The 10,000-nt window shown below is 34.1% G+C and overlaps 1 protein-coding gene across 2 annotated transcripts in view; it reads left to right on the forward strand.

Annotated features, from left to right (window-relative positions):
* Positions 1-682: 682 nt before the first annotated feature.
* The window catches only part of LOC144967522 (NPC intracellular cholesterol transporter 1-like), a 77,584-nt gene continuing 68,266 nt past the window's right edge, over positions 683-10,000 (forward strand). Inside the window, exon 1 of one of the 2 annotated variants that reach the window (XM_078904910.1) lies at positions 683-823. The gene's annotated coding sequence lies outside the window, so the exon portion shown is untranslated. Of the gene's footprint in view, positions 824-9,353; positions 9,802-10,000 lie in introns of those variants that run through there. The other variant, XM_078904901.1, reaches the window with a different exon arrangement.

Consider the following 10,000-nt stretch of genomic DNA (forward strand, 5'->3'; position numbering starts at 1 on the left):
AAAGACTTTTATACATATCTGGCGTGCCGAATATTTCTCTGCCCTCAATCTGTTGTGTTTTTTTTTTTTAATTATTGTATTTATTTTTTGTTGTTGACTGAAGAAGGGTGTTGAGCCCGAAACATTCCGTGTTTTTAAAAAAAAAATTCTTTTTTTTTTTTTGGAAACTGTTTATTCATTTTTTTTTGTTTAGTACTCAAAAAAATAAATTAGGTCTTCTTTGAGACTGAATGTTCATACAATACCTACTACACAAAATAATTTCTAGGAAATATTATGTTACCATCTTTTCCATTTGACATGACACATTTACCCCTCTATTTTCTATATAGTACACAGCTCAAATAATGTCCATATATAGGCAATATCTCTACATATTGTTGTAAACCGAAAGCATTACTCTTTTGTGCTAAGATGATTACGGGCTAATTTGAGGGTGGCATTCCATACCTCCCGGCTCTATAATAGCATGTTTTGTATGATGAATACCTTCCCTCCATAGCAGAAGGACAAAAAGGATAAAGTTGGGGGGGGGGGGGAAGGACGAGTCCTAAGGGGGGAGGAGGGTGTGATGAAGTGAAAATTAAGCCAAGGAAGCAATGGGAAAGAAGAGAGGAACAAGAGGAGGAAGAGGAGGAGGAGGGAATGTGATATAACATTACATGGCAGTTCGTGGATCAATGATTATCAACTGTAATATTCAATAGCCCAGGCTCTATATTTGTTGTTTGGGTCACCCAGTGGAGAGGAAATTCAGTTCATTCGAACTTGGAAAGGACAGCTTCTTGTGAATTTAATTCGTTGGTACTTTCTCTTGCGACAGGTAAAATAATATTTCTATAACATATCTAGTTCGGAATTGTTGGTTTATTATATTTAGTACTTGTGGTCAAATATCACGGAGTTCTTAAATACAATTTATCACTGATTTTTGAATGGATGACAGCATGACCAGAATGTTGAATTGTATTGTTATTAAATATTGTTGTGATACTAAATTATAATTTTCGTTGAGGAGCAATATAAGTATAATTTATTTTTCATCTATCTATCTATTTATCTATCTATTTGCTTATCTATCTATCTATCCATCTATCTATCTATCTATTTATCTATCTATCTATCTATCTATCTAGCTATCTATCTATCTATCTATCTATCTATTTATCTATCTATTTGCTTATCTATCTATCTATCTATCTATCTATCTATCTATCTATCTATCTATTTATCTATCTATTTGCTTATCTATCTATATATCTATCTATCTATCTATCTATCTATCTATTTATCTATCTATCTATCTATCTATCTATCTATCTATCTATCGATCTATCTATCTATCTATCTATCTATCTATATATCTATCTATCTATCTGTTTGCTTATCTATCTATCTATCTATCTATCTATCTATCTATCTATTTATCTATCTATCTATCTATCTATCTATCTATCTATCTATCTAGATGCATTGATGTAATTTTAACACCATTTACATGTATTGTTAATAATTCGTTGCAGTCAGGTGCTGTACCAGACATTTACAAAGTTGCCCATGTCAAACCCCTTTTGAAAAAACCTGATCTCGATAAAGAGAACTTAAAAAACTATCGCCCTGTCTCTAATCTTCCTTTTCTCTCTAAGATCTTAGAAAAGCTTGTTTTGAAACAATTACTGTCTCATCTTAAAAATAATTGTCTTGAAGAAAAATTTCAGTCTGCTTATAGGCAACATCATTCGACGGAAACCGCACTTGTTAGGGTTGTTAATGATCTCCTCTCTGTTATAGACAATGGTTCATGTTCTTTGCTGAATTTGCTTGACCTATCGTCTGCTTTTGATACTATTGATCACAATCTTCTTCTCAAACGTCTTGAAATTACTTATGGCGTGTCTGGTGCAGCGCTTGATTGGTTTAGGTCATATTTGTTCAATCGTAAACAGATTATTACGGTGGATGAATATAGATCGGAGGAAATCTTTCTTGATTGTGGGGTTCCCCAGGGTTCAGTACTTGGACCCGTTCTTTTTGTTTTGTACGTTGGCCCTCTGTCTAAAATCATCAGAAGTTATGGTCTGTCTTACCATCAATACGCTGATGATACGCAATTGTACTGCGTTTCCAATACAAGAAATTTACAAGAAGTATCAGCCAATAGTAAAAATTGTATCCAAAGTGTTAAGAAATGGATGAATGAGAACAGACTGAAACTGAATGATGATAAGACGGAGGTGCTGTATGTGGGGAACAGGAAGTGGAAAAGTGAAACAGATTTGAAGTTGGGGGATGCCTCTATTCAAATTGTTGACAAAGTGAAAAACCTTGGCACATTCTTAGACTCTGAACTGTCGATGGAGCATCAGGTTAATAATTTGGTTAGATCTCTCTTTTTCCAACTAAAAAAGATTGCTTCCATTAGACGGTTCATATCTGAGGATGTGACCAAGCACCTGGTTGTGTCCCTCGTACTATCGAAATTGGATTATTGTAATGCTCTGTTGTTTGGCGTTTCGCAATACAATCTGAAACGTCTTCAGATTGTCCAAAACAGCGCTGCCAGACTAGTATTCATGAAGCGTAGGTGCGACTCTGCCGGACCTCTACTCCATGACCTGCATTGGCTGCCTGTTGGGAAAAGAATTAAATTCAAAGCTTGTGTTTTAGTGTATCGTTGTCTTGAAGGTACTGCCCCTTCCTACCTTTCAGAACTAATTGAAAGATATTCAAAACCCCGCCCTTGCGTTCGGCCAGTGATTCCACAAAACTAGTTGTCCCTCGAATTCGGAAAAATGCTGGAATGAGATCCTTTTCTCATTTCGGACCCTCTATTTGGAACGCCTTACCGCAGAGCATTCGTGAAAAAGAATCTTTGTCTATTTTTAAACGTTCCCTTAAAACATATTTGTTTCGATTTTAGTAGATGGTATGAGAAGCAAGATAGGTTTGGTTTGTGTTGTGTGTTGTGTTGTGTGTGTGTGTGTATGTGTGTGTGTGTGTGTGTGTGTGCTTGTGTGTGTGAATGAGTATGTTTCAGCCAAAGTAATTTGTAATTTAAGCGCTTAGAGTCTGGGGTCTCGGAGTTATAGCGCTATATAAGTTTTCAGCATTATTATTATTATTATTATCTATTTGCTTATCTATCTATCTATCTATCTATCTATCTATCTATCTATCTATCGATCTATCTATCAAGCTATCTACTTATTTATCTGCCTACCTATTTACCTATCTATCTATTTATCTATCTATCTATCTGTCTATCTAGTTCTCTATCTGTATGTCTATCTATCTATTGATCAATCTTTCTGTCCGTCAATCTATCTATCTATCTATCTATCTATCTATCTATCTTTCTATCTATCTGTCTGTCTATCTATCTATCTATCTATCTATCTATCTATCTATCTATCTATCTATCTATTTATCTATCTATTTGCTAATCTATCTATCTATCTATCTATCTATCTATCTATCTATCTATCTATCTATCTATCTATCTATCTATCTATCTATCTATCTATTTGCTTATCTATCTATATATCTATCTATCTATCTATCTATTTATCTATCTATCTATCTATCTATCTATCTATCTATCGATCTATCTATCTATCTATCTATCTATCTATCTATTTGCTTATCTATCTATCTATCTATCTATCTATTTATCTATCTATCTATCTATCTATCTATCTATCTATCTATCTATCTATCTATCTATTTGCTTATCTATCTATCTATCTATCTATCTATCTATCTATCTATCTATCTATCTATCGATCTATCTATCAAGCTATCTACTTATTTATCTGCCTACCTATTTACCTATCTATCTATTTATCTATCTATCTATCTATCTATCTATCTAGTTCTCTATCTGTATGTCTATCTATCTATTGATCAATCTTTCTGTCCGTCAATCTATCTATCTATCTATCTATCTATCTATCTATCTTTCTATCTATCTGTCTGTCTATCTATCTATCTATCTATCTATCTATCTATCTATCTATCTATCTATCTATCTATCTATCTATCTATCTATCTATCTATCTATCTATCTATCTATCTATCTATCTATCTATCTATCTATCTATCTATCTATCTATCTATCTATCTATCTATCTATCTATCTATCTATCTATCTATCTATCTATCTATCTATCTATCTATCTATCTATCTATCTATCTATCTATCTATCTATCTATCTATCTATCTATCTATCTATCTATCTATCTATCTATCTATCTATCTATCTATCTATCTATCTATCTATCTATCTATCTATCTATCTATCTATCTATCTATCTATCTATCTATCTATCTATCTATCTATCTATCTATCTATCTATCTATCTATCTATCTATCTATCTATCTATCTATCTATCTATCTATCTATCTATCTATCTATCTATCTATCTATCACTATACATACATGTCTCTCTGTACACAGCCTTCTCTGATTTGAATGACGGAGACTGTAAAGAAACAAACATGAATTAAAATAATATAAGTTTATTTGATGCATGAAACAAAAATAAGGTTTCCGATAGCTCAGTTGTTAGAACACTTGCTATACAAGCATAGGAATCGTAATAGCTCCAAATCAAGTCAAAGTATTTACTGACCTCTCTCTCTCTCTCTCTCTCTCTCTCTCTCTCTCTCTCTCTCTCTCTCTCTCTCTCACTCTCTCCTTTCTTCTATCTTTCTCTTTCGTTCTCTCTTTCTTCCACAATTTCTCTCTCTTTCTTTCTCTCTTTCTCCCATTTTTTCTGTCTCCTTCTCTCTCTCTCTCTCTCTCTCTCTCTCTCCCTCTCTCTCTCTGTCTCTCTCTCTCTTTCTATCTTGCTCTCTCCCTCTACCTCTCTCTCTCTCTCTCTCTCTCTCTCTCTCTCTCTCTCTCTCTCTATCTCTCTCTCTCTTTCTTTCTTTCCTTCTCTCTCCTTATTTCTTTCTCTCTCTCCCTTCTCTATTTCTTTCTCTCTTCCTCTATCTTTATCTCTCTTTCTCTGTCTCTCTCTCTCTCTCTCTCTCTCTCTCTCTCTCTCTCTGTGTGTGTGTGTTTCTTTCTCTATTTCTCTATCTTTTTTCTCTCTCTCTCTCTCACACACACTCTCTCTCTCTCTCTCTGTCTCTCTCACTCTGTATGTGTGTGTGTGTGTGTGTGTGTGTGTGTGTGTGAGTACGATTTTTTGTGTGTATTAGTATATCTGTATATCCAAATCGCGATTCGCCAGTGACTGGATAGCAGGTTCCTACAGATCTTGCACAAAGTACTTTGCGATCAACGAGCTAGCCAAAGGATAATAAGCAATACTCACCGTCCGTTTTACGCTACAGAAATCGGGATATCCTTAAAGGCATATTACTCCGAAGGACTACATTTTTAATATGAAATTAATAACATGTATTGCATAAGTTAGACAGCTTGTTGTTTTGTTTTGTTTTGTTTTTCATTCAAGTAGGCATTCCTTGCCTTGTATAAGCATGGCAGCTATAACCTTGACCTACAAATCATGCATGACGCCTGTGACCTCACGTGTACAATTGGGTGTTTGGTGGGGTGTGTGTATTTAGTTGTTTGTATGTGTTGCTCTCTCTCTCTCTCTCTCTCTCTCTCTCTATATATATATATATATATATATATATATATATATATATATATATATATATATATATATATATATATATATATAATTTTGACTGTTGCATAACCAATTATTTAAGATCTGTTATTTAATCAGTTTAATCTCCCGAGCATGGATTTGTTATTATGAACTTTACTATATGGTTCATTTGTTTTTTGTTTTTGTTTTTTCCCAAGTAAGCCAGGAGTACACATGTACTGGTCTTAAAACACGTGAGTCTGGTCAATAACATCGACGAGTCAATAGTATCAGATCTGTATTGATTTTATTGGCTGATCCCGATATCTCGTACCAACATACACAAACACACATACACGCGTTCGCACGCACGCACAAATACACACACGGGCACACAAGAGAGCAGTAGAACAGCCACATGCATTTTCCAAAAATACCATATATATATATATATATATATATATATATATATATATATATATATATATATATATATATATATATATACATATATATATATATATATATATATAAATATATATTATATATATATATATATATATATATATATATATATATATATATATATGGTATTTTTGGAAAATGCATGTGGCTGTTCTACTGCTCTCTTGTGTGCCCGTGTGTGTATTTGTGCGTGCGTGCGAGCGCGTGTATGTGTGTTTGTGTATGTTGGTACGAGATATCGGGATCAGCCAATAAAATCAATACAGATCTGATACTATTGACTCGTCGATGTTATTGACCAGACTCACGTGTCTGCGATTTAAGACCAGTACATGTGTACTCCTGGCTTACTTGGGAAAAAAAAAAAAAAAAACAAATGAACCGTATAGTAAAGTTCATAATAACAAATCCATGCTCGGGAGATTAAACTGATTAAATAACAGATCTTAAATAATCGGTTATGCAACAGTCAAAATTGTGCATGGTAATACCTTACTCAATCACGTTTTGTTAATATCTTGGAAAACTGTTATCATAAAGGTCTTGGATGTAAAAAAAAACACTTTTTTTTGAAAGAAAAGAAACTAAAACTTGGCAAGTTTTGTAATACTTGATTTCCGTGTTTTAGACAAAACATGAGATGTCTCAACCATAGATTAAACTCAACACTTGGGGACTTAACGACCGGGCAATTTTTTTTTTTTTTTTTTTTAATTTTTTTTTTAAAATTCTATTTTGTTTTTCTTATTTTCTTATTTCTGTCTTTATGTTTTGAGGGGTTTTTTTTTTTGTTCTTGTTTTGTTTTGTTTTTGTATTTGTTTTGTTTTGTTTAATTGGGGAGGGGGGGGGGTTCAGGGCTTTTTTGGGGGTGGGGGGGGGGAGGGGCGGGGGATGTGTTTGTTTGCTTTGTTTTATTTTTATGATTTCTTTTCAATAGGAGCCAAACTCATATTCTGAAAGCACGCATTATAAAAATTTTGGCTAGGTAGCTCGTCCTTCATATATCAATCGAATAAAATGGCTTTCATCTTGTCAAAACTCTCATACCTGGGGCTTTAAGGAAAACTTCAAGGAAGTCCCAGGTTTGACGTATTATGACAGGATGCAAGGTCATCGATCGGTGTTTGAAGGAGATGTTCTATAGACCAAACTTTTTTTTTATGTGTTGTTTTGTTTTGTTTTTTTTGTTTTTTTTTTGTTTTGTTTTGTTTTTGTTTTTTGTTTTGTTTTTTGTTTTTTGTTTTTCAGAATAACGCAGTACTAATTGTAAAGTGATCAGAGCCAAATGCGATATTGGTAACATCATGGGTACCTTAGGGAGCAGTTTGAGAACCAGCGCATGAAAAAAATTACATTAAGGGAATTGAAAAAGGATCTGACTCCAGGAACAAATAAGATTTAATCCGTGTCAGGATTCTAAATGAAAATAATTGCGAAGTCCCAGGTTTGAGAGTTATTTGCCATGGTGAGGGTCATTAAATCGATCGATAATTAAAGGACAAGTTGTCTCCAGAGTGGGTGCAGTCGATTTTTTTTTCTGACCCCCCCCCCTCCCTGTCTACCAAGCAATGATTGGGTAGCTGGGTCTTTTAGATCTGGCGGAAAGTACTCTGCGGTAGACTAGCGTCCTATCCAAAAGGTGGCAAGCAATTGCTTTTGTCCGTTTAACGTTATAGAGAAACCGAGATAAACTCTGGCTCTATGGCTCTGAAGGACTACTTTATTTTATAGAGTATGACAGTTAACTGGTTAAAGAAGCACTAGTGACTATCAGAAAAATGCCATGTTTTTTTTTTCCATTTCTCTTTTCTTTGGAAATGCAATAATACTGCCATACACAGAAAAAAAAAAAAAACGTTTTAATACTTTTGTCCAGAAAATTCGTTCATCAAGTATCGATCAATTAAAATGGCCCTTATTTTAATCAATCGATATTTGATGATAGACGTTTGGAGTTTTTTAAATGTGCTCTTCGCATGGTACAGCAACATTCTCAGTATGACTCGGTCAGTTAGTAAATTTGATGGGAAGAAAATTCATCTGAAAATGCCTTGAGTAGTATCTAAAATATCTTCTCAACTTCCCTTCACTTGTGTTTTAGTCACGGTCAACGCGTTCTATGACTTTATTTGTTTATATGGGAACAAGTGTGCGAATACTAATCAAGTTTTACGCACATAATTAAATCCAATCCTCTCCTTCCGCCCAACCCCCCTCTTTCCCCTCTTCAATCGATATGAATCGAAATTAAAATACTGTCTAATCAATCATGTCTGCAATTCGACGTTGTGATTCTGTGTCATGTGAAATCATTTTTTAACATAATGAAATTCATTGCATTTCTAAATCACCTTTGTTACAAAAATTGAGAACAATGTTCATGATCCACAGGGCTATACGATCCTGCGGGCAGACAAGCATTAATCAATCTATGATACCGTGCAGTGACAAAAAGCATTTTCCTTCTTATTCATTGGGCCAGGAAACGTCTACGTTTCAGTATATAGATTATAAACATGTCAAATAGTCTTCTCTCCTAGAACTCTAAGGTTTTTTTTAATGTGTGGTTTAATTATATGAAGCTCGCCTTCAGATTGAAAGTTCCTGGGTTCGAGTCCCGAGTGACGCATAATTGAGTCCTTGGAAAAGGACTCACATTCTCTCACCGTACTGGCCGTTAACAGGATTGTCTCTCTCTGAAACAAAATTGTATCTTCTAACAGGCGTCATGTCTCGTCCTCCATTAAGTGTTGTGCTTGTATCTTCTAACAGGCGTCATGTCTCGTCCTCCATTAAGTGTTGTGCTTGTATCTTCTAACAGGCGTAATGTCTCGTCCTCCATTAAGTGTTGTGCTGTTGACCATTTGAGAACGTTTTGTGGATATTGCTCTATAAAAGGCTCAATTTTTTTTTGTTTTGTTTTTTTTTTTTGTTTTTGTTTTTTTTTTGTATTTTTTAAAGTTAAAGCTTGCTGAACAAAATGAAAAGAGATGTTGTTACACCAGAATGCAATTAAGATCTCATCTTAGTTTCGATGTGTGTGTGAAATGATATCGTGAATGGATATGTAGATATTTATAGAATGCTGTGAATATATTTTAACATCAATAACAAAACAGAACTATTGTAAAAAAGCGTATGAACGAACGTCAGAGAGAAATAGGCGTCATATCACGGTTGGTTAATGCTATACATAGTTATAATCGGCGGATCTCTTGGCCTGGTTATTATATAGACCGTTTCGATCTTCCAATGCAAGCGGCTTTAGAATGCAGAAAAACGTGTGTGTATTAAAGACGAAAGAGTTGTTTCATAGTGAATACACAAGGCCCGAAGCGTTTACATTCTTTTTACCTTGAAAGTGGATATTAAAAATCGTATTTATGTGCAGTTTGTGAATAGCAATATGTATCATTCCATGTGAATTATAGGGAGAGGAAGAAAGACATTAAAACGGTCATTTGTGGGAAAAAAATCAATCGGCGAGCCAAATCGATTTCGTGAATTTACATAAGCAGTGACAGCTATTGATGAATTGTTTTGGTATCAGTTCAGTGAGGCTGTGGAGTAGATTAAGTAATATCATTGACAAGCTGAATTGGTGAGAGAGTTACTCTTAATTGAAGCAGCGTAAATATTTAAATACTTGAGAAATTATATTATTATAACATATTCCACTTCTGAATATTTAGTGATATAAATATTGAAACAAAGATTTAATAAGGTAAGTTGCACAGTTCATTATTATTATTTAGATTATCCTCTTTATGTCATTTTGTTTCGCTTTCTTTGTTATTTTGGGTTTTGTTTGTTGTTGTTGTTCTGTCGTTTGTTTGTATTTTGTTTTGGGGGGGGGGGGGGGGGGGATGGGTAGCATTCCGCCACTTGCATTACAGTTAGAAGCATAAAATGCGTTCTCTCTC

This window comes from Berghia stephanieae, chromosome 1, assembly GCF_034508935.2.
Source record: "Berghia stephanieae isolate SIO BIC M18660-M18661 chromosome 1, UCSD_Bste_1.3, whole genome shotgun sequence".
Classification (NCBI taxonomy): domain Eukaryota; kingdom Metazoa; phylum Mollusca; class Gastropoda; order Nudibranchia; family Aeolidiidae; genus Berghia; species Berghia stephanieae.